Source organism: Carcharodon carcharias, chromosome 22, assembly GCF_017639515.1.
Source record: "Carcharodon carcharias isolate sCarCar2 chromosome 22, sCarCar2.pri, whole genome shotgun sequence".
NCBI lineage: Eukaryota > Metazoa > Chordata > Chondrichthyes > Lamniformes > Lamnidae > Carcharodon > Carcharodon carcharias.
The window spans coordinates 19,126,894-19,151,108 of record NC_054488.1 but is presented as its reverse complement, the minus strand read 5'-3'; the positions used below and the strand labels follow the sequence as shown (position 1 = coordinate 19,151,108).

General features: G+C 42.8%; 1 protein-coding gene across 1 annotated transcript in view; it reads left to right on the top strand.

Annotated features, from left to right (window-relative positions):
* cacna1g (calcium channel, voltage-dependent, T type, alpha 1G subunit) overlaps positions 1-24,215 on the top strand; it is a 727,897-nt gene that overhangs the window by 177,008 nt on the left and 526,674 nt on the right. The window lies entirely within an intron of this gene.

Sequence of the window (24,215 nt, the reverse complement as noted above, 5' to 3'; positions counted from 1 at the left end):
AGAGCAGAGGAAGATAGGGGATACAGAAAATTCAAAGGCGGTGAAGATAACATCACAAAAGGAAGTAGGTAGGATTAAGAAAGAAAGCTCTCTGATGTTTCCAAGATAAAAACAAAATACTGCAGATGCTGGAAATCTGAAACAAGAACAAAAGTTGCTGGAAAAACTCAGCAAGTCTGACAGCATCTGTGAAGAGAGAAAAATAGAGTTAACGTTTCGAGTCCGTATGACTCTTCTTCAGTTTCCAAAGATTCGCTAGCCACAGTGACCTTCCAAAATGACACATTAAATTAAACCCAGATGATTCCTAAGGTGTTGCCATGGAAGTGATAAGAATCAAGCACATTGAAAAGGATATTGAATTCCCACCAGTATTGTATATTTTAAGTGAGAAGTTGCTATTTGAAAGGCATCAGAAGTCACACATTCAGCCCATGAACAACCCTTGCTGTGTGTGAGATCATTCAATAGCTCATGATTTCCATTCATGCTTTCCTTCAATGCACACACCAATATTTGCAAATAAATATATTGATTGATGCTTTTAAGTTCTCCGCAAACTGTCACATACAAGGAATAGCTCGGTGCATCAATGATCAAACCCTTTCAATTTTGTTGGAAAATTATATCAAGTTAAATGGACCTATAGAGCTTTCTGGTCATGTTGGTGTTTACTTCAAAAGCCATCAATGTAGAATGCCACCCTTGTTGACACATGTCCCATGCTTGGTGAAGTTTGGAGCTTCATCCCACAGGGAGTAGTTGAGGTGAATGGCAGAATTAGATTTAAAGGGAAGCTAGATAAGTACATGAGGGAGAAAGGAATAAAAGGATATACTGAGGTTTGATGTAGTAGGGTAGGAGAAGGCTCTTGAGAAACAAGAACACCAGCAAGAACACAGCATAGACCATTTGGGCTGAATGTCCTGTTGCTGTGCTGTAAAAGACATCGGTAAGATTCATCCCCAATGCCAGAATTGTACAACTATGAGCTTTCAACATTCATCAGAATTACATAATTGCACCAATGTATGAAGTTACAAACTAACAATCTAATCCTACATGATGTCAAGCTGTGAGAGTGAACTTCTTCTGATTCATCATTAGATTCTAGTCAAAAGCCACCCAAGGATATCTGCCATTTTCTTATTTATCATGTTAACTTTACATAACAACATAAGAAATAGATGCAGGAGCAGGTCATTTAGCCCCTTGAGCCCTCTCTGCCATGCAATAAGATCATGGGTAATCTGATGGTGGCTTTAAGTCCACTTTCCAGTCCGCCCCCATAACCCTTGGCTTCCTTGTAGATCAAAAATCTACCTAACTCATCCTTGAATATATGCAGTGACCCAGCTTCTACTCTTCTTTGTGGAAGAGAATTCTAAACATTAATGACCCCTGAGAGAAGAAATTCCACCTCATCTCTGTCTAAAATGGGAGGCCTCTTAATTTGAAACTGTGCCTCCTAATTCTAGGTTTCTCCACAAGGTGAAACATCCTCTGAGTGTCAACCTTAACAGAATATTGTTTCAAAAGATAATTTTTCATTCTTCTAAACTCTAATAAGTATAGGCCCAACTAGCTCAACCTTCCCTCATAAGACAAACCCCACATCCCAAGAGTCAGCCTAGTGAACCTTCTCTGAACTGCTTCAAATGCAAGTAGGTCCTTCCTTAAGTAAGGTGACCGAAACTGTACACAGTTCTCTAGGTGTGGTCTCACCAATGCCCTATACAGTTGTAGCAAGACTTCTTTACTTTTATACTCCAACCCCTTACAATAAAGACCAACATTCCATTTGCTTTCCCAATTACTTGCTCTATTTACATGCTGACTTTTTGCAAGTCATTTACAAAGACATCCAGGTCCCTCTATACTGCAGCATTCTGTAGTCTATCTCCATTCAAATAATATTCTGCTTTTCTAGTCTTCCTGCTAAAGTGGCCAACCTCACATTTTCCCACATTATACTTCACCTTCCAAACTTTTGCCCACTCACTTAACCTATCTATACCCCTTTGCAGATTCTTTGTATCCTCCTCACAACTTGCTTACCTACATACCTTCATATCATCAGCAAATTGGCTACAATACATCAGTTTTTTCATCCAAGTCACTAATATAGCTTGTAAATAGCTGAGGCCCCAACACTGATCCCTGTGGCACTCCACTAGTTACAGATTTCCTTCCTGAAAATGACCCATTTATACTGACTCTCTGTTTCTTGTTAGTTAGGCAATCCTCTATCCATGCTTATATACCACCCCCAAAGCTATGAGTTCTTACCTTGTGAAGTAACTTTTTATGTGACACCTTAGCGAATGCCTTTTAGAAATCCAAATACAGCACACCTACTGGATCCCCTTTATTTGCCCTACTTATTACACCCTCAAAGAATTCTCATAAATTTTTCAAACACAATTTCCCTTGCACAAAACCATGTTGACTCCTCCTGATAGCATTATGATTCTCTAAATGCCCTGGCAAGTGTTTTGAGTATGGACTCTTCCCAGTTCTGAGGTATGGTCCACACCTAAAGTTTATTGAATTTTCTCTGTCCACAGATGCTGCCTGTCCTGTTGAGTATTTCCAGCATTTTCAGTCTCTGTTTCAGATTTCCAGCATCTGCAACATTTTGCTTTTTGTTCTGAAAGAAGTAAATTAACCTTTCGGAAAAATTACCTCACCCAGTATCGTAAGCGCCTCATCCACTCCAAAGTTTAAGTCACCATTTCCCATATCAGCTATTGTTGCCCTTTCTAAGTAAGGTTGAAAATTTGTGGCAAAATAAGTGTCATTTTTGTGTGTGTCCGTACATCCAAGAGACAAGATATTATAGATACTTCTATACTGTGGACTTGTGACCATTAAAGAACGAATATAGGAAACACGGCAGCAATTTGCATACAGCAAGGTTCCTCAAACAGCTATGAGATGATGACTAGATATTCTGTTTTTATTGGTTGAAGGATCAAATTTGGCTAAAGCACCGAGGAAAACACCACTTCGTTTCTTCAAATCGTGATGTGAGATCTTTTATGTCCACCTGAGGAGGGCAGTTAGGTTAAGTTTAAAGTCTCATCCAATAAATGGCACCTTCTATAGTGCGGCACTCCCTCAGTACTGCACAGGCATGTCAGCCTAGATTATATGCTCAAATAACTGAGTGAAAGGACGTTTGAAAGACTTGTCTCTAAGGGGTGCTAGGGTCTGAATTAATTTGGGCAGCCTCAACCCAATTAATAGTTGGCATCAGCCTGAAGGACAAAATAGCCCCTAATTAAGCACTTCTTCACACAAAACCTCATTCAGAAAAAATACAAGGTTGGCTGGTGTAGAAAATTGAAATGATTTTTAGGGAGTTGGCCTTCTAAGTTGGGCTGAATAGAAAACTATTGGGACAAATAGGGGCAACTTCACCTTGCATTGCAACATTGCAATGCAACTGCGACACAGAACAAACTGAGCTGTGTTCAACTATATTCAGCAAACTTTCCACTTGTTTACACTCTGTAACCAGGACAGATTTAAGTAGTGGGATTATGCTGGAACCTTTTCTGCAACTGAAGTTAACTTAAAAGAAGTTACTTTGTTGACATGCAGCTTGAAGCCATTTGCCAAGCTTACATTCTTGTAACATGGGTCCTTCATGGTCTCTCAAATAAGGAAGTGCTGACTTAAATAGTTCGGTTCAAAGTCTAGCGGTGTGGGCAGAGTGTTAGTGAAGCAACAAGCAACGCAGAGACACCAAACAAAAGCTGTGATTCATGCAAAATGTGATTATCTGTGGGATGAGAGGTTAACCTCAATGTGAGGCACAGGGAAGGTCAACAGACAAAACTGGAAAACTGATATACTCACAAAATGTCAAACCAGTGACTAATAACAATAATATTTGTTGCTGTACAGATCTATTTATCTTCAAATTCATTCTACTATCTTGCCCACCAAAAAGTTTGCGATGGCTGTGTCTAAGATTATGGTTTGTTTACTAGGCTGTAATAGAGCCTACTACTACTACCACCCCCCACCACATTAACCCTGCCTTGGTGAACGTGGTAGACTATTCATCAATGTTAAAGGACAGTTCAGTTAACTGATTTAATTCAACTTCCTTCAGAGCACTTGAAACCTCCAGTTCCTCTCTCACTGCACTGGCTGAGTTACCATATCTTGATCTTCTCCAATAGAACAGTAACAATCTTGTTTCCTTCTCAGTTCTTCAAAGTTACCTTTGGTCCCTCCACTCTTACTCCTTCCTCATCTCTTGACCTCATCTGACTCCCCATCTTCTTTAAACCTGTGTTGTATCCCTGTATCTTCTCCACTGCTAGTTACCTTTAAGAAGTTCCTGCTTTTTGCCAATTACTTAATTTCCCTCCACAACTTTCAGCTCTCTGCACGGCCTAAATGGAGATGTGATTTGAATATTATAACCATATCTGGAGTGGCTCTTCTGCCACATCCCTTGCATTCCTGGATAGCAGACAAGAAAATGCTAGGAACCCTCTGTAAACTTGATACTTGATCCTCTTATTTCTTCTGATGAAAACTTTCTTGACTTTTTCTGTTCTATCAATTGGTTTTTGCCAATTTTTAAAAATCTTTCTCTAGAAGCTCCAAATCTGTTCATGGACACACACCGTACTAAAACAGAGACTTGCTGAATTACTTCCACACATTCTTTCTGAGGGCCTTAACATTATTGAAGTAGTTACTTTCTGTCCGACACTGTTTCATTCCCCTTTAAATTCTTCAGGCTTTTAAAACCCAAGCATCGTGCCAGCTAACCACTTGCTCCTGATAGCCCTCCCTTTCCACTTTCACTCTTAATTTTCAGCTTTGATGGTGCCCTGCTCTATGGGGTTTGGTTTCTCAAGTGGTGGAGTCCCTCTTTATCTTTAATGAACAGGGTGGAACTCTTGTTAAGTGCAGGTTGTGGATGGAATCAATGGGGAAGCATTTTTCTGAGACACACAGGGCCCAAATGAGATCCTATCCATGATGATACATACTCATGAGTTACCGATTTCTATAAACGCACGGCTGCAGGTTCTGAGATACACAGCACTCTGCTGCACCACATCTAATTATAATGGTTCAGACATTGCTGACAAAATAATGGTAAGTTTAACTGTGCTTGCTGTTATTCATGTGTAAGTCATCCAACATCTTATGCAAAGGAACACCAGTTAACAATGAAAGGATGGGAAGCCTGAGCAATCAATTGCCAGTGATCGATTGCATACATTGGCACTTTGATATCCATTGGCTGCACTCCAGGAGGCACCTGAGGTCAGGCACAACTATTCTTCAACTGCTCCTAGTTGAGCCACAAATGGAGTCCAAGCATCATGTCAAATGATTGTGACCTTGACTTTGACCCTTGAAAAAAGCTCTGTGGCCAAACATGCACGGAACTCCGGCCTGGCCATGCTTATGCTGGCTTTGTGTTCGAGTGTGAAGTCTGGATCCAGGCCCCTATCTCCTGAGCTCAGTTGCTACATTCTTTGTTTACAAACCTTTTTATTAATGGGCAGGAGGTTAAAATTACAGAGCGCTGTTTTCTCAACATTCAAATGGCCAATATTCCAGGGGAAGACAAAGAAAACGCTTCAAGGACACTCTGAAACTCTCTTTGAAATGTGGCAGCATTGACATTAATGATTGGGAGGAGTTTGCTGCCAATCGTTCAAAGCAGCAGCGACTTGTCCATCAAACTGCATCATACTTTGAGTCCAAATGCCTTAATGATGAGGCACAGCAATGGTACAGAAGGAAAGAAAAGGAAGCAAATCCTGCACTCTGGATCCCACTACCTCATGGGACATCCTGCTGCATGTGCCCAAAGATCTGAAGGTCGAGGTTTGGCCTGTTCAGTCACACGAAGATCCACAGTAGAAACTCACGATCCTGAGTAGACATCATCCTTGAATCAAGGGGTAGTCGATGATGATGATGCTGCAGTGCTCATGGTGGAATATTGACAGCACCTTATGAAAGATCTGGTGCACAAGGTCCCAGGCTTTGATCTTCAGCAAAGCTAATGAGCAAACCAAGACAGATGCAAAAACATTATGCATAAATGGAAAATTAAAAACTCTCCGGTGTGCAACTGTGGTCACCCAGAACAGTCCATGGAACATATAATGGCTCAATGTCCCACTCATATATCTAACGGAGGCACCACAATGATATACTCTGCTAATCCTGCTGCAATTATCAGGCTTAACTACTTGACTGTAAAATTTTAGTTGTTGTTCTAAATCCACATCAGCCATAAGAAAGAACAAGTGACGGTGAAGTCTCATTGCATGCTCTTGTTTGTTGACTGTTATTATTCGTTGCCTCTCAGGGCCCAGAGCATCAGTCTGGGAAAGATGTTTTCTGACATGCTTTAGCCACACAGGCAACAAGGAATGGTTGAATCATTCACAGCCAGCTGGCTTATTGCAAAGCCAAAAGCTTCTTATTGAGTTCCCTTTCGAAGACTGCATCAGGTGTATGGGCTCCCAAATGTTTGCACTATTAGCAGGGCTTCTGTCAGTCAGTAAAAGAGTCTGTAGTAAAAGATCAGACTGTCCGATTGGACTGTGAGTTTCTGGGTATAATTTAGCTTCTAAGGAATGCACACAGGTGCTGAATTTTGAGAGGCAGATGACAATGCTGTAGTGGTTATGCGACTTGGTACAGTGGTCTAGTTAATTATAGCAGCCGTAATCATTCACTTCTTATGAGCTGATGATGTATTTATTAATGAGCTAGACAACTTAAAATATCACTGACATTACATCTTGTATATTTTCTCCAAACAGCTTCCTAGGCTCATATTTCATCTTCATTAATTCGTGATGTTGAATTTTAAACACATTGATTTGCATATTTATGAATTTTGGCAATTTTAACATGACATTCCTCACTTTTTAATAAATGATTTAAAACCCTTACTGGGAAAATGCATCAGCAAAATTTAAATCACTTGTAACCTCTGCAGTATTGACACTGGTGTTTTCTTTCTGAAAAAAACACAAGTACAAAAACTGTCATTATATTCATATTGAATGCAACATTTAATGAAAATTGTGATTCGAAGGGATTTTCCAACTTGAAGGTCTCTCATTATGAGTGGAGCAGGCTCAATTGCAAGAAGTATCTCACTACTGTCAGCATTGAAAAAATTTAATCTAATCATTGACTGCCAGCATATTTTTACAACACATCAATATTGCTAATACATATCACACAGTGAAGTACCATGCAAATCTCTTATGGTATTGGAACTGTCTCCTGCACAATGTCATGTCCTGGACATCTTCCTTATATAGACACTTTTAAGTGCAATGAGACCTTCACTTAGAGTTGGCAGGAGATGTATAGGGCTGTGGTCAATCTGTGAGTCCAGTGCCCTACAACCTAATCATAGAATCACAGAACACAGAAGGAAGACATTTGGCCCCTTGTGTCTGGGTCAACTCTTTGAAAGAGCTATCCAATGAGTTCCACTTCCCTGCCATTTTTCCCTCCTTCATGTGATAATGCAATTCACTTTTGAAAGCCATTTTTTCAACCTGCATCCGTCATCCTTTCAGGCAGTGGATTCCAGATCATAATAATCTGTGTTAAAAAACAAATCTCTCTGGTTCTCTTCCCAGTTACCAAAGTAATAGCCCATCTCTTCGATGGTGCAACCTCACTAAAGGGGAAAACTGCCCATAAGTGCTTTGCCGATTTAAAATTCCAAACAGGGGAAATTCATAAGAAGCATTAAGAAACTTTGGAATTCTTTGCAAGGGGAATGAATGGGAAAGAGTCTATACATAGGAATTCTGCACCAGGGAAAGGCTGCAGTGGGGTCTGTTACATTAGAATACAGTGTGAAAGGAATGAATGGAAAAAGGCCTATACATAGGAATTCTGTATGAGGGGAATATGTGGGAAGAAGTGTGTGACATAGGAATTCCATACAAGAGGAAAGACTGGGATGAGTCTGTTACATTGGAATTTTATGCAAGCAGAATGAATGAAGATTCTGATAGTCTGGAATTTGGTACAAGGTGGAGAGTATCAAACAATGGTGCTGGGTTTCTATGTGGGCCACACTCACATGATCAAACAATAATCAACAAGCAAATGCATTTCCCAATGGAGTAGTGAATAATGTGGACCAGAAAGCTCCAAGTTTGATATTCAGTTTGTTCTGAAGGCACCAGTTGCAGGTCTACCATTGTCTCAGGTCCGCTGATATAGGGAATGGAAAAATTAGCCAGGAATTCCATTCCTGATTGCCATTAAGTAGCTTCAGCTGCAAAATAGATATGTGGTGGTGTCTGAACAAGAGGATCAGCCTCGAGAGTGTTGCACACCATGGTCCAGTTGCCTACCTAGGCTCACACATGAGGGATGGTCATTTGAGTGGGATAGCAGAGGGCAGTTGACACCAGTTCACCAGGGACCCAACATGAATCCAAGCATGCTTGGCCTAAATAGCCAAGTGGTTATGGTACTGGGCTTGTAACCCCAAGATCAAGAGTTCAAATCTCACAATGACAAACTATGAAACAATGTAACTTCATCTGAAAAACAGATGAATCCAAGCATTCAAGAGAGCTGGAGAGAGAACAATGAAAACAAATCAATCAGTTGCTGCCATTTTAAAAAGTGCTGGGTTTTAGCAGAATGGGACAGAACGATGACAGACATCACCTGTAAAAGAATAACTGATTTGAGTCATGGACACTCAGTTGGCAACAAGCACTTGTACCAGTTGTTGATTCAATTCATGCATAAAACCTTTTCAATAGCATTACTCAGCACAAAAAAAAATTAAAAATCTCAGCAATCCCAGAGTGTGATGATGCAAATGAAGTGATCCTTATTCCAGGAAAACCCAAATTATCTTTGCTAATGAGTGAATTCCATCCTGGAAATTCTCATGGTTTTCTAAAATGGTTGTTGTGGGCTCTGGAATACATAACGAGCCGAATGTTGTTACCCCTTGTATGGCTCTAAGTAATTGACCCCACTCATTATACAAATCCCTTCTCACAATACATTATCCCTGCTCACACAATTTGTCCAGCAGAAAATGTGATCTACCTAACAATCTCACCTGAGAGTGACCATCCACCTCATCACAGATCGAGGTTCCTTTAAACTTTTGTCCTTGGTTTTACAGCTGACCTGAATTAGGGGCTGTGCCTGATTTATCCCAATTTTGTTGATTTGGTTTTCATTTAAAAGATTATCAAAGATCGACTGCACTCTGGTGTCAATATTCTAGGGGAGGCCAAAGAAAATGCTTCAAAGACACTCTGAAGCTCCTCTTGAAGGGTGGCAGCATTGACATTAATAACTGGGAGGAGCTTGCTACCAATCGTTCAGAATGACTACAACTTGTCCATCCAGCTGCATCACAGTTTGTGTATTGGAAATGTAGAAAATAGGAGCAGGAGTAGGCCATTCAGCCCTTCAAGCCTGCTCTGCCATTCAATATGATCATGGCTGATCCTCTTTCTTAATGCATACTCCCACTCTCTCCCCACACCCCTTGACTCCTTTAGTGTCTAGAAATCTATCTTTTTCCCTTCTTAAATATATACTCGGTGACTTGACCTCCACAGCCTTCTGTGATAGACAATTCCACAGGTTCACCACCCTCTGAGTGAAGAAATTTTCCCTCACCTCAGTCCTAAATGGTCTACCCCATATCCCAACACTTTAATGATGAGGCAGAGTGCTGCAGAGAAGGAAAGAAAATGGAGCAAACCTGCACTCCGGACCCCACTACCTCGTGGGATGTCCTGCCCCATGTGTCCAAAGCTTTGTGGGTTGAGAATTGGCCCGTTCAGTCACATGAAGGCAGAAACTCACAACCCCGAGTAGACGTCATCCTCAAAATGGAGGGATAGCCGACATTGACCCTGCTCACAATACACGTTCAGCTCACAGTATTTACCCTGCTTACCATTGCCACGGGGCTCTGCTCCATTGCCCTGAATGGCTGGACACTCTGATCTAATCTAATACTGCAGTGGAGCACTGAAGCAGAGATTTCTTCCTTCTGCTGTGCTATTAAACTGAAGAACTGAGGCCCTGCTGCTTGTTCCTGTGGATTAGGTCAATGTTAATGATCGCCTGGCTCTATTCAGAGAAGAAAGGGGGAATTCTCCTAGTGCCTTGCTAATTTTTCGTCATCAAACGGAAGGAAAACAGATTAACTGATCATTCGTCTTGCTGCTATTTTGTGGGTTATTACTGTGTGAAAAATGGTTGCCGCACTGGTCCATGTAACAAGTCACTTAATCTCAAAATAATTTGTTATATGCTGCGGTGCATTTCAGAATGATAGTTTTCCCTGAAGCAACCTGTGAGAGATGCCAGATTGTTCTCCTCCTGAGGACAGCTAATTACCAAAATATCGGCTGCATTATTCTTGACTGTTTCTGTAAGTTTGAGCTTGTAGAAATGTCTCATGATGAGCACGTAGGAAAGATCTAAAGTTTGTTTTGTGGTGTCGCTGGATATAATCGGGAGCGAGCTTTTCTACTGGAACTTTGGACTGGATTTCATGCAGCCCATTGTGATGGGAAACATAGCGGCTGGGCTCCCTTAATCACAGGAGAGGCCCTGGGTCAGTACAAAGGAAGATCGTTGTGGTTGTTGGAGGTTAATCATCTCAGTCCCAGGACATCACTGCAGGAGTTCCTCAGGGTAGTGTCCTAGGCTCAACCATCTTCAGCTGCTTCATCAATGACCTTCCTTCTATCATAAGGTCAGAATGGGGATGTTCGCTGATGATTGCACAATGTTCAACACCATTCGCAACTCCTCAGATACTGAGGTAGTCCATGTCCAAATGCAGCAAGACCTGGACAATATCCAGGCTTGGGCTGATAAGTGGCAAATAACATTCGCACCACACGAGTGCCAGGTAATGACCATCTCCAACAAAAGAGAATCTAGACAACTCCCCTTCACATTCAAAAGCATTACCTTCATTGAATCCCTCATTATAAGCACCCTGGGAGGTTACCATTGACCTGAAACTGAACTGGACCAGCCATATAAATACTGTGGCTACAAGAGCAGGTCAGAGGCTAAGAATTGTGCGGTGAGTAATTCACCTCCTGATTCCCCAAAGCCTGTCCACCGGCTACAAGACACAAGTCAGGAATGTGATAGAATACTCTCCACATGCCTGGATGAATGCAACTTCAACAACACTAAAGAAGTACGACACCATCGAGGACAAGGCAGCCTGCTTGACTGGAAGCCCATCCACCACCTTAAACATTCGCTCGCTCCAACACCAACGGACAGTAGCAGCAGTGTGTATCTTCTACAAGATGCACTGCAGCAACTTACCAAGGCTCCTTCAGCAGCATCTTCCAAACCCACAGCTGCTACCATCTTGAAGGACAAGGGCAGCAGATAGATGGGAACACCACTATCTGGAATTTCCCCTCCAAGTCACTCACCATCCTGATTTGGAACTATATCACTGTTCCTTCAATGTCACTGGGTCAAAATCCTGGAACTCCCACCCTAACAGCACTGTGGGTGCACCTACACCACATGGACTGCAGTAGTTCAAGAAGGCAGCTCACCACCACCTTCTCAAGGGCAATTAGGGATGGGCAATAAATGCTGGTCTCTCCAATGACGCTCACCTCCCATGAAAAAATTTAAAAATTGCTTCTGGCAGCAGCAAAACCTCCCCTAGTTAAGGCGGAGGTTGGAAGAAGCTGACGAGGGGTTCCTGGCTGCCGGTGGTAGGATGTCAATTAGGCATTAATGAGCAAATTAACATCCATTATCCCTGAGCCAACTTTAATTTAGTGGTGCTTCAGGGATTTAATGGGAGCCACAGAGTTTCCCCACACCCTCAAAAGGCTGCCCAACAATTACTGTTGGGTTTGCCAGTTGCCTCCCCGGGGTGGGGTAGGCGATGGTGGTGTTTCCCTAGTAGTTAGGCACTGTTCCTGCTCAAGGGGCCCAGCACCAGGATGTTGCGGGAGGGAGGGGCTGGGAGCAGAGTGCTGACTTACCTTTGACTCCGATCCCCCTACTCCCTTCTCCCATGATGCCCGCCCAGTGATCACTATCCCAACTTCACTCACCTCTGGCCTGGGTCCCTCAATGATCCTGGGCCCCTGGTGGGTGACAACTGCTGCACTGGTGCTGATGGCAATGAAGAGTCACCAGCCTCTTGTAGGGGGTGGTCCTGCTGCCAGGGACCTTAATTGTGAGGAAGACCCAAGGGTGGCCGCTAAAGTGCCTGAAAGGGCACTTGATTCCATTGGGCCAGCAGGACTGGTGGACGAGACCCCATTGGCCTGACAAAATCCCAGCCTTTGTTTTTTTAAAAACAAGATCATGAAAGGCAAGGTTGAGTGCCTGTGAAATACATTGGACTTGGAAAGCAATGAATTTTAAGTAAGTTTGTAGATTGTTGTCAAATACAAGCCCTGTATATTTGCACAGGCCATGTTTGCAAGCACTCTCCTTGTGTACGAACACACTTTGTATACGAGCACAGGCCCTGTCTATGAGCACAGGTCATGTATATTTGCACAGACCATGTATGTGAGTGCTCTCCTCGTGTATGAACACACCTCATTTACGAGCATATGCCATGTATATAAGCACAGGCCGTGTATATGAACACAGGCCGTGTAGAAGAATACAGGCCATGTATATGAGTGCAGACCATGTATATGAGCACAGGCTGTGTATATGAGCGCAGGCCTTGTATATGAGCACAGGCTGTATATGAGCACAGATCATATATATGAGTTCTGCAGTTATAAATCTAGAATGGATCAGCCTTGTCTCTCACCTATAAGCCAGAATGTCATGGGTTCAAGCTGCCCTCCGTAGATTTGGGCAGGTAAACAAGGCTAACAATTCAATGCAATACGGAGACAGTGCTGCACTGATGAAAGTGCCATCTTTTGGATGAAATGTTAAGCTTAGGCCCCGTCTATCCTCTCAAGATGTCAAAAAAACATTCCCATGGAACTTTTGGAAGCGCAGGACAATTCTCCTAATATCCCTCAACCAGCACCACTGAACCAGATCACACCGTTACTTGTCTCATTGCTGTTTGTGGGATCTTGCTGTGCACAAATCATTTGCTACGTCTACTTGTGTTACAGCAAGTGACTACATTTCAAAAGCACCTCATTGGCTGTGCAGCATTTTGGGACATGCTGAGATTGTCAATGGTGCTATATAAATGCAAATTTACTTGTCATGAATAATACAAAATGCATTTTCTCTTGCTAATAAGTGCATTTCTACATTAAGCAGTATGATAGAACAAGAAAAAATGCTTGTACTGCTGTTGCCTCCCTGATCTGTGAATGAACAATGGTCTATAGTGTTTGTTAATAGAGCAGTTACATCTCCTACACTGACAGCAGCCAAAGTCAATTAAAGCATTTGTGACTTTACAACTGCCAACCTAGGTAAAATTTTCCTTCAGCTTGTTGTTGACATTTTTTTGTAGCCCTATTCTTTGAAAGCTGTGTGACAATTTCCTACTCACAGCACAATGTGGGAATTCCTTGGTCACCGTGTGTGTGGTGATCCCAGGGAATGGGCTTGTGGAGGTGTCCTTTAGTAGTAAATCAGCGAAAACATAAGCTTGCTGTAAAAGGATGCATTCCTTGTGCAACTAGGATGAAGGAACCTTTTGAAGAGGCATTTAGAAATGTTGAGTTACACGCAGAAGCTGGTGTTTGATTACTATTTTTGTTTTCATCAACCCACCAGGTAATAACGTGAATTGTCTTGAAATTTAACAAAGCTTTAATGAGTCCATTTTAGTTTAGGAGAGCCGCTCAGAGCAGTGGTACAGGGAGTCAGTTATTGCTTTCCGCCGGGTCTTGCTCCCCCTGTATTTACTTTTTCAGTATAATGTAAACAAGAAAATACGTGCTGCAGTGGGAATTATGCCAAAGCTGTGCTGTGTCCATTTCCTAAGTCTCATAGAGCCACCAGATAGTGGAAACTTTCACAGGTCATGAGTGGCATTTCCAAACCAGCTTTTGAGTCTCATCCTGATATCTGATATTTCGCAGTTCTGTTGCCACAGTTACATAGTGCATCTTTTGAAAAAACGATGGGTGGGACTTTCCGTCCCCTTTTGCGTTGGGCATCATGGCGGGTGTGAGTGGACAATATGGCGGGAAGGCCAAAAATCGGTTTCGTAACATCATGAAACCAGTTTGCCCGTCAATGGCGTTCCCGCCGCCAGACGTTGGGAATGTCATTTTCATACGACTGCATATCATTATAAGCTCTGCTCATCAGAATCATTCCCCCCACCCCACCCCGCCCCATGCTGGATCATCTGGTGTGCCAATGTGTTTCACAACTGAACATAAGCAGCGTGTACCTGGTGAGCTGCACTTCATTCGGGATTTTGAGGTTTGTTTGTCTACATTGCTTCGGGCAGCCCTTGCGGTCCTCAGCACCAGGCTTCACAGGCAGCACCACATTACTTTTAGGAGCGGTAAGGCAAGGGGTGGCTTTTCAATGGCTGCAGGGCTAAGGCTTGCTTGGGGAAGGGGGAGAAGTGCCCTCAGGCAAGAGACGAGGCTGCAGGGTTAGAGCTGTACTGGGGAAGGGAGGCATCCCAAGGTGTGTGTGGGGACACATATTGATCTGTGTAAGTGGCCTCAAGATGGTGAGCGCTGAGGAGGCCGTCTCCTGAAGAGATGAGGCCAGACGGAGATGTGAGGTTGTGTGAGGGAGACTGAATGGTGATGTCCCTTGAGCTGGCAGTAAGTGAGGTGCCAGTGAATGTGTGATGGGCTTGTGAGTGTGTGAGTTTAGAGCGATGAGATACCTTATCCTGGCGGCAAGGATGAGATCATTCATCCTCTTTCTGCACTAAATGGCAACCCTCTTGTATGCAGCATTGGCACTGGCCATCTCTGCCAGCGCCTCCCAAGCCAGAGTGGTGACACTGATGAGCCTCCTGTGGCCAGATTGGCAGTAGAGGACATCGTGGCGGGCTCCAATGTTGTCCAGAAGGGGTCCCAGGAATGTGTCACTGAACTGGGGGGGAGGTGGCTGCAGTATTCTTGCCTTTTGGGGGCATGTCTTCCATGCAGCAGTCCTAGGCTGGAAGCACTAAGAGGTGTGTGTGCGGCTGCACTTTAAGTATGGCGCCTGGTATGAGGAAGCAGTGAAGTGATGGTTTGGCGGGCAAATTGGAGGCTGCCCTCTTGCGAAACGGCGTGTTTCCCAGGAATGCATGATTAATGAGGCGGGATTGGGACAATAAGACACAAAAACCCCCCATTGCAGCTCACCACCACTTTCTCAAGGGCAATTAGGGATGGGCAATAAATGCTGGCCCAGCCAGAGACACCCACAGCCCATGAACGGAGAAAGGAAAAGTGAACATTTTTCACTGGCTGATGATATCAAGTCAACACAAGTGACTGTTGTGTATCATGTGACTGTGAAATTGCATATTGCTGGCTTGTAGCTGCAAGGCCACCATCTCTCCATCTCTGATAGTCAGGCAGACTGAGACTCCAGCATCACCTCAGTTTCTGCAGCTGTAAGTATGGAAATGGCTGGAGAGCCACTTCCAGTTCTCTGCCTCTCGCTGCTGCTCTGTGCTCCTGCAAGGAGAAGAAGAGGCCTATACATGCAAGTAATGGGATGTGCTGAACGCATGGATGAATGGACATTTGTGACAATGAGGGAGAGGTATGATATTGCATTCATGTGACAGTGAGTCTCAGTGGTGGATGATCAGGTGGAGAGGTGAGGATGTGCATCGACAGAGAGGGAAGGATGTACTTGCAAAATAAGTGCAGGAATAAGGGCACATTGCATCAGCATCAGGGAGGTATCTGTGAATTAATGTGCATCCTTGCCACATTGGGGTTCCATCAGTATGGTTCCTGTCTTTGTTTCCCCAACCTGAACAATCCTTCAGCTGCCATTTTCCCAGTTCTGCTTGAAATAGTTCAACTGGAATAGACTCATGAAATAGACATCCTCAATCACCAGTCTAAAAACCTGGAAGGCAGTTGCAAATGCAGTGGCTGAAGAGAAAAGCCACTGACAAATGTAAAGTGGATACTCCCAGGTTCCCCAGATGCTGTCAGTCTCTACTGATTCCTGTGGGCCAAAGAGTTAAAACTCCCCCCCAAAGTCTACAGGAAAAGTCTACACCTTTGACTGTGCAATTCTGCACAATGGGTGATAGGGAGTCAATAACCTGTTTAACATCTCTTCTCATTTCTATTTCCATTGACTTCAGTTGGGAGGAATATAACAGGCTGCCAACTCTTTGAGCCCAATTTTAACTCACTTACACAGAGCTAAAATCAGGTCAATTATCGGTCACTATTATACTATCATACAAGTTCAAAGATCTACTGCTACATTCCTGCAAGAGGTGGCTGGCGCAGGTGCAAGTGTGTGTATCTGTGAAGGCACCGAGCGTAAGATAACCTTAACATGCATTTTGACCAAACATGTGTGCAATTTTAAGAGAAACCTTTGCCTTGCTGTATTGTATTGATAGGTAAGCTTTTGCCAAATGTGGGACTTACCCTGCCTGTTACCCTGGCATCTAATAATGTCGGCACTGGGAAAGGAAATATCTTCAATGATACACACCTGTCAGTTTTGGCAGGTGTTTTCAACCAGCAATTTTGGAGAGATTCTCATTTCCTCTTTGCTGGTTGACAGGTGCGAAAATGATTTTTTTGTTCAGTGTCAATTTTTTTTCCAAATTGATTTTTGTTTAGATCAAGTCAACCTGTGTAACAAAGCTTGAATGCTTTCCACAGGAAGGAGCCGTACACCTTTATTGAAAATTTCACTCTGAGGCAAGCCAAAGGTTTTTAAAACTGTGTAGATGTGTTTGAGCGAACATACAAATAATAGGAAAATTAGGATTGGAAAAGATTAGCGGATTCATTCGAGCTGTTTCAGTCACAGAACAACAAAACTCTCAGTAGAAGAAAGCTCAGAGGGTAATTCAAATTTATCAACGTTGTCTATAACAATTTTTTTTTCACTTTTATTCATATCCTTCCCCCCACTTTATTTATTATCATGGAACCATAAAATGATCCAACTCAGAATGTGGCTATTTGACCCGTCCAGCCAATGCCAGCTCGTGGTAAGAGATATCCAATTAGTCCCACTCCCCTGCCATTTCCCTAAAGCCCAGCAATGCTTTTCCCTTTCAAGTATATATCCAGCTCCCTTTTGAAAGTTGGCACTGAATTCATTTCCATTTCCCCCTCAGGCAGTGAATTTCAGATCACAATAACTCGCTGCGTAAAACAAAATTCTCCTCCACTTAATCGTCTCGGGTTTCTTTTTTTGCCAATTATTTTAGCAGTTGGTTTCCTATTTTTTCAGCCCCACGCACCATCTCCAGGATGAGAGGGGAAGCAGCAAGGAGTGGGGGCTTATTGAGGAGGTTTGCAGCTTGGCCGCAGGCGCTATCCCTGAATTTGCTGCTAATGTAATTAATTAATGGCTCAATGGAACATATTCCACTTGTCAGCCTCTGAAAGCAAAGGTAAAAGCAAAATACCACAGATGCTGGAAATCTGAAACAAAAACAGAAAATGCTGGAAAAACTCAGTAGGTCTCACAGTATCCATGGGGAGAAAGACAGAGTTAACGTTTCGAGCCCGTATGACTCTGAGTATGACTCTCGAGTCCTATAGCTCTGAAGAAGTCATACGGACTCGAAACGTTAACTCTGTTGTTCTCTCCACAGATGCTGTTAGACCTGCTGAGTTTTTCCAGCATTTTCTGTCTGAGAGCAAAGGCCCTTACTGGACTGGACAATGGTGGGATAGAGAGGTTTAGAGCCTCTGGTTCTCTTTTCTTAGGAGTGAGGGAGCCTGATTTCTGTTATGTGTCCTTGTTTAGTCAGAATAGGGACAGTGAACTCTAGTTTGTTTCCCATTCACTCTCCTAGTTCTGTGGACGAGGTGCAGCTTGTTAACTGGGCCAGGACCAATCAGCCATTGTCAATCAGTTTCTCTATTAATTGTCCCACCCCCCCCAAACAGTTTATATTTCACCTCATTTCTATATTTCCTTAGTTCTGATGAAGAGTCATACGGACTTGAAACGTTAACTGTGTTCCTCTCCGCAGATGCTATCCGACCTGCTGAGTTTTTTCAGCTATTTTTAGTTTTGTCCCTATTAATAATGCAAATTAGGCAATACTGCAATGGCCACAGTGATAATAACAATTCAATATGAATATGGATAGAGTTGGCCTGTTCGGAGATCCTTTTCCTCAAATTTTAGATCTTTCAAAGATGGAAGCCAAGCATGCAATCTTATCCCAACTCACCAGGCAGGAAGAGCACAGGTTTTACCCCCTGCCCTTTATAGCTCTTGGCTGACTTCAATGGACAGAATATAGACCAACGTTACATCTGATTCCATCAGTTTCTTGATAAGGTTCAAATTGCTCCCCTGTCCCCCTCAGTTTCTTCCATTCAGCACAAGCTGGAAAAGAACAACAGATCCTATTGGTAGGAGAATGTAGCTGCTTCTGACACACACCAGACTATCGCGTTTATGTCAGCAGATGGTCTGTACATTCTTGGCTGGCCCTGTCTTCAGGGAGGCTGTTGCCAGCGTTGTATTCTGTTGAGCTGTTGGCTGGATGTGTTTTTAACAATACCGTTGGCTGGTTGTGTGCTCAGCTAGGCTCTTGGCTAACTCTTCTTTCTTATTCTAGCATCTGAAAGGCTTTTGGCTGGATCTGGATTCTTAGAAGACACTTCAACACGTTTAAATTCCATATTTTTTCTCCCCCACTAGCCAGCTATTCTTCACTGCAGTTCAAAAAGAGAATCATGATTTAAAATCAATAAATTTAGACCACATTACCATTAATGGGATGTACAATCCCATGTAACGGACTCTCTTTCTGTTACAAAAATGTCACATGAAATCTTGCTGCAGACACATTTGACTCTTCTCACTGTGGATGAATGGTATAGTTAGAAGCTGCTAAAGGTTGCTATGTTATACTTAGAGAACCAATTGTTTCCAGAATCATATTGTTACCTGATGTAAGAACTGTGCTGTCATGTGCATGGAATGTTTAACGACCTTTTTTAAAATGAAGAATGTTTTACTTGTAATCAGGCAGGTAAGTATTTTTCCTGCCCCTTGTATCTGCTCCATTTCAGAAAGCTTCATCGACATTTTGCCAGCTTCCTGCAGGCTGACCTCATTTTTCTGGCTAGGCTTTGTATAGGAGATTTATGCAGTAAACCTGACACATTATCTAACCCTACCTGACCCCCATAAGCATGGAATAAATCAGCAATAGAAAACAATGCAGTATAAAAAAAGGACTTGTGAAAGGAAAATGCAAATGCTAAAAACCTGAACCGACATTCAAAACGCAGAGCAGCTCGACGAGTAAAGAAAGATAGGTTAATATTGTGGATGGGGCACTTGCTCAGAACTGGCTGGGGAGCCTTATTTAGGCAGGTCTTTTTCCCATCTCTCCAAGCAGGTGTACTTATTTTTAATGGGGTCTGCAACTTGTGACCAGATTGGGGCGGGGTTGCCAATGCTGGTTGGTCGTATTCCGGGAGGTTTTATCACATGACCTCCAACACTCTCGCCATTGGTCACCCAGCATTTGCATCCCCATAGCGCCTCACCCATGTCAAATATAAAGCCAACACGGTCTCCCTCCCCTGACTGGATGATTCTTAACGGTCAGCTAAACAGTTAAAATTTTCCATCTCTAATATTTTACTAACTAATAAATGAAAGTGCTCAAGGAAAGTGAAAACCATTTACCGTTTCTTAAATGCCCCTTTTATTTTTCCTCCTGCATTTACTTGCAGCTGTGTCCATGGGATTAATCTTTAATTCCTGGAGACTCCAGGGCAATCCTGGAGGTTCGGCAATGCTAAACAGAGACAGCCTTATCCCAGGAAATCATATCATCAGCAAAGCAAGGGTGTACCCTTAACATCTTGTCTTCGATTGGGATATCATTGGAGCCTGGAGTGTTAAAGGGCTAGGAAATTTGATATTCTTGTTTTAAATATCAAATGACATCTTCTTATAATGTTTATTTTACATAGACTTTGCCCAAATAGTAAATATTTTAAACATTTTTTGTTATCTTTTCCTCTCAAGTAAAAGTGTCTTTCATGTTAACGTGTTTGCCTACCTCATAATTGTATCTGCACTGTAACAAAAACAACATTTTAATTCAGCATCAAATCAGGAAACTTTCAGTATTTGGCCTTGTGTGATATTGACGTCCTTACTTGGCCAATGGGGATAAGGACCCAGTTATCTGCAAGTACAGGATCTGTAGTTGGAGCACGATGTGGAGGGCTGGTTCTAGACAACAATCAAATCATTGGTTCTCTGAGGGATGATAGACAGTTGACATGTGGACTCCATGTCAATCAGATGAAGCAATGCTTATTTTTATTCGTTCATGGGATGCGGGCATTGCTGGCAAGTCCAGCATTTGTTGCCCTTCCCTGATCGCCCTAGAACTGAGTGGCTTTCTAGACCATTGCAGAGGGCAGTTAAGAGTCAACTACATTGCTGTGGGTTTGGAGTTACAGTAGGCCAGACCAGGTAAGGATGGCCGGTTTCCTTCCCTCATCTGATCGTCTCATAGTCACCATTACTGAGACTAACTTTCCATTCCAGATTGATAAACTGATTTCAAATTCCACCAGCTGTCATGGTGGGATTTAAAACCGTATATCCAGAGCGTGATCTTGGGTCGCTGGATTACCAGCTCAGTGACATTACCATTATGGCACTATCCCCCCTTTCCATGTTGAAGTTTGCAAACAAGCTTACAGACAAATATGTTACACCCTAGGGGGCTGGACTGTTAAGAGGGCTTTCTTCTACATGGAATTCAGCTAGGTATGTTGTTCAAAAATATGAACAGGTTTCCTAGAATTGGGCAAGATCAGCAAGTACCATCAGCAAATAGCCTATTTCAGAGGCTATTTTCTCATCAAACACAGCATAAGTGATGAGGGTAGGTTGCACAGATTAGGCTTGTAGTCTCCTCAATTTGGAAGATTATGGGGTGATCTCACTGGGGTGTTTAAGAGGATAGGGTGGCTAGAAAGAAGTCATTTCTTATGGCTTTGGGGTCTAGAAGAAGGGATAATAACCTTAAAATTAGAACTAGGTCATTCAGGGAGGACATCAGGAAGCACTTCTTCACATAACGAGAAGTAGCAGTCTGGAAGCCTCCACTGTGAAGCTATTGAAAATTTTCAACTGAGATTGATAGATTTTGGTTAAGCAGGTGTTTTCAAGGTTATGGAACCTAAGCTGTAGTTGGAGTTAAGATACATATCAGCCATAATCTAATCGAATGGTGGGGCAGGCTCAAGGGGCTGAATGGCCTCCTTCTGTTCCTATATTCCATAGGGGCACCCAAAATATTTTAAATTTCAGCTGGTTGTTCTCAGTTCTCTGTTTTGCAATTCTTCAATCAGTTGGAGAGCACTAAAAGGAATGATTACAAGGCCAATTTACCATGTAACATCCATTAGAGACTCATAAATGACAGGAAAAATAGCTTCAAGAATTCTGTACTGCCTTTGTTTTGCAACAGTTTTTGTGCTGTGTCAATGAAATATTGTACTCCTAATTACTTGCTGCCTTTCTCCTTCAGTGCCACTTTCCTACTTGTAAATAAATCTGACTGCTTGGTTTAGCCAGAACACAGGGAACTGACAATATGACTTTCGGAGTAGACTGGATAATGTGGTGGAAATCCCATAGTTTGCAATCCATTCTGTTCGAATTAAAGAGAAGCTCATTATCCCATTCATTCAAAGGTTGGGGATTTTGATAAATATTTTGTGGAAACTGGCCTTTTGCTGTAAATCTGTTGCAAAAAGTTAAATCTGTTGCAAAAAATCTCAAACTGGCATATGCACCAAGTTGAATCACGTTGAAACATTTCAAAAGGATAAGGTACTACAGAGACACAACCATCCCTTCTGTTCAATTATATCAACACCATCTTTGTTAAATGAACAATGTGTATTTTAGGTTAGTAGTCCACGCTTGCATTTTGTATAACTTGCTGTTTATTTAATTGGCCAGCTCATGATGTAATGCAGTATATTCAATCTGAGAGCTTTTTCTAGATGTTCTATACCTTTTGTAACAAGCTTCCAGTTGGCAGAAGGCCATATGTATTCCAACGTATTTTTAATGAATCAATGTATTGTGAGAAGAGAATACCCACCTTGTGATCAATGTGAATTATTTCTCTGCTGGAAAATTACTGGCAATTTTGATCATATAATAAGTCTCTGCATTCTCAGTCATATTTGTAATTCCTGTGGGACAATAGGGAGAATTGTCCCCACCCCTTCCTCATGCATGTTAAATAGGAAGCAGAGAGATCCGAGGTCATTCAGGTTACTCTTAGGGTCACGACTGGCTAAAATTTCCTCACTATTGACGTTCAGTGGGGCAGGGCATCTGTTCACCGGCCTTGCTACCTTCCCACATGAAAACATTAAACTGCCTCTAGTCTTCCTCCGTCATGTGTGTCGTCTCAGAAGAAAAATGATACTTGCCTCAAAATTAGTTACCAACCCTCCAGGATTACACTGGAGGCTCCAGGCATGAAAGATTAATCTCTCGGGTATTGCTGTGAGCAAAACCCAGGGAGCAAAATCCTAGCGGCGTTTTCAAAAAGTAGATAACCCTTTCCATTATCTTGGAACACTTTTGTATATTAGTCATAAGAATATTGGGAATCAGAAAAAAATGGCCGTTTGACTGAGAGCCAAAAGTCACTCAAATGGATAGGAAGGAAGTCAAGTGACTTTGTAATTAGTGTGGGAAGGCAGTGCCTTGTGACCAATGGCAGGGCTGTGGGAGCAGGAAGCTAAGGGCAGAATTTTACTCCACCAGGAATTTACATTCCCGTTGAAATCAATGGAGCTTTAAATGACTTGCCGCATTTTACCCCCCACCGAGCTGGAGCCATAAAATTCTGTCCCAATTGATAGAACCTCCTGGAATTCATCTGGTGATGCACTGTCAGAGGTACCATCTTTCAGATGGGGCATTAAACCTCGGATCCGTCTGCCCACTCAGGTGGGTATAAAAGATTCAGTGACACTTGGCGGGATTTTCTGGCCCTACCCACCTCAGGGATTGTCTGGTCCCGCCAAAAGTCAATGGGCTTTTGGCTGGGCCGCCGAAACTCCTGCAGCAGATCCCGCTTACGAGGGGCTGGAAAATCCCGGCCACTATTTCAAAGAAGAGCAACGGCGTTCTCCAATAATTATTCGTCAACCAGCATCACTAAAATAGAAAACCTGGTTGTTATCACAATGCAGCTCGTGCAACTTTGCTCTGTGCAAATTGGTTGCTGAGTTTCCTAAAACAATGACTAAGGCCGGGATTGTCCAGCCCAGTCGCAGGTGGGACCCGCCGTGGGTGAGGTAGTGCCCCAGCCAGAAATCCATTGACTTGCAGCGGGACCGGAAGATCCCGGTGGTGGGCGGGTGCGGCAAATCCCTCCATCTATTTCAGAAAGCACTTGAATAACTTTAAGGCACTTTGGGATGTCCTGAGTTTCTGAAAGGTGCTATACAAATGCAAGACTTTGTTTTCTTTAATCAGGGTTGGCAACCCTATGCAAAGTGCCTGTTTTGTTGATAGAAGTTCACTTCCTGGCTGCACTGGAACATCTGTTTACACTTGTGTTACTTGTGCCCAATGTTGATGAGGTCTTAATGATGGGAATAAAAGGTATGACATTGTGGTTCATTTGAATACTTCTGCCCATATTTGAATGAGTGTCATCAGTGTCCAGTGGAAGTAACATTGGAAAATATGCCAGGCAATAAGTGAGGCAGGGAACCAATGGAACGTGTCCATGTTCTATTCTATGCCCCTACCACCCCATTATCTCCTGAAAATGGGCAGTGAACAAGGAAAATCCTTTCTTTTGCCTGTATTAAGTTGCACATATACAGATAGATCTTGATAGTGTAAAATGGGTTGCAGATTCACTAGCATCTGTTTTACACTATCACACAAAGGCAAGATCCATCCAATATAATGTGCACGACCAGTAGAGATGGTGAAGATTTGCTCATGTCCCCTACACCTGATGCTGTACATTGGATCTCATGTGGATCCACTGGTGTCAACTT